The sequence below is a fragment of the Orycteropus afer genome, unplaced genomic scaffold (assembly GCF_000298275.1).
Source record: "Orycteropus afer afer isolate SDZICR_OR568_19922 unplaced genomic scaffold, OryAfe1.0 scaffold00004, whole genome shotgun sequence".
NCBI lineage: Eukaryota > Metazoa > Chordata > Mammalia > Tubulidentata > Orycteropodidae > Orycteropus > Orycteropus afer.
The window spans coordinates 20,400,925-20,402,735 of record NW_006921591.1 but is presented as its reverse complement, the minus strand read 5'-3'; the positions used below and the strand labels follow the sequence as shown (position 1 = coordinate 20,402,735).

Sequence of the window (1,811 nt, the reverse complement as noted above, 5' to 3'; positions counted from 1 at the left end):
CCCTTTATTATGTTGAGGAATGTCCCTTCTATTCCTATTTTGCTGAGAGTTTTGATCAGAAATGGTTGTTGGATTTTATCAAATGCCTTTTCTGCATCAATTGATATGATCATGCGATTCTTCTCCTTTGTTTTGTTTACGTGGTGGATGATGTTGATTGTTTTTGTAATGTTGAAGGATATCCAGTTTTGCCCGCACCATTTGTTAAAGAGGCTGTATCTTCCCCATTTAATGCGTTTTGGACTTTTGTCAAAGATCAGTTCTCAATAGATGGATGGGTCTATTTCTGGACTTTTGATCTACTGCGTTGGTGTGTCTGTCACTGTACGAATAGCATGCTGTTTTGATTGATGTGGTTGTGTGTTAGTTTTTAAGATCCCGGAATGTGAGACATATCCCACTTTGTTCTTCTTCTTCAGAAGTGCTATGCTTATCCGAGGTCTCTTTCCTTTCCATATGCAGTTAGTAATTGTTTCTACCATGTCCTTAGAAAATTGTGTTGCTATCTGGATCGGGATTGAATTAAATGTGTAGATTGATTTAGATAGTATTGACATTTTCATAATATTCAGTTCACCTATCTATGAACAAGGCAGGTTCTTCCCTTTATGTAGAGCCCTTGTTTTTTCTTGTAGTAGTATTTTATAGTTTTGTTTGTATAGGTCTTTTGTATCTCTGGTAAGGTTTATTCCTAGACATTTTATCTTAGTAGCTATTATAAATGGGATTGTTTCCCTTACTTATTTATCAGAGGTCTCTTTGTTGGTGTAGAGGAATCCAACTGATTGATATTTGTATGTTGACCTTGTATCCTGCTACTTTGCTGAACCTCTCTATTAGTTCCAGTAGTATTTTTGTTGAGTCCTTTGAGTTTTCTTTGTACAGGATCATATTGTCCGCATATTGTGATAGTTTTACTTCTTCTTTGCCAATTTGTATGCCTTTTATTTTTCTTTGTTGCCTTATTGCCCTGGCCAGGACTTCTAATGCAATGTTAAATAGAAGTGGTGATAGAGGGCATCCCTGTCTGGTTCCCATTCATAAGGAGAATGCCTTGAATCTTTCTCCATTAATAACGATGTTGGCTATTGGCTTTGCATATGTGCCTTTTATTAAGTTGAGGAATTTCCCTTCTATCCCTATTTTGCTGAGAGTTCTGAACAGGAATGGGTGTTGGATTTTATGAGATGTATTTTCTGCATTGATTGATATAATCATATGATTCTTTTGTTTATGTGGTGGATTGCATTGATTGCTTTTCTGATGTTGACCCACCCTTGCATACCTGGTATGGATCCCAGTTGGTCAGGATGTATTATTTTTTTGATGTGTTGCTGGATTCTGTTGGCTAGGATTTTGTTGAAGATTTTTACATCTATGTTCATGAGGGATACTGGTCTGTAGTTTTCCTTTTTAGTGGTATCTTTCCCTGGTTTTGGTATTAGTGTTATTCTTACTTCATAAAATGAGTTTGGGAGTATTCCATCTTTTTCTGTGTTCTGGAATAGCTTGAGTATTATAGGTGTCAACTCTTCCCTGAATATTTGGTAAAATTCTCCAGTGAAGCCATCAGGACCAGGAGTTTTCTTTGTGGGGATTTTTTTTTAAATGACCTGTTCAATTTTTTCTTCTGTTATGTTGTTATTGTTGTTGTTGTTAAGTGCCGTCGAGTCGTTTCTGACTCATAGCGACCCCATGCACAGCAGAACGAAACACTGCCCGATCCCGTGCCAGCCCCACAATCCCTGCTATACTTGATCCCATCATCGCAGCCACCGTATCAATCCATCTCGTTGAAGGCCTCCCCCTCT

The 1,811-nt window shown here is 37.7% G+C and overlaps 1 protein-coding gene across 1 annotated transcript in view; it reads left to right on the top strand.

Moving 5' to 3' along the window:
* CLASP1 (cytoplasmic linker associated protein 1) overlaps positions 1 to 1,811 on the top strand; it is a 416,010-nt gene that overhangs the window by 12,739 nt on the left and 401,460 nt on the right. The window lies entirely within an intron of this gene.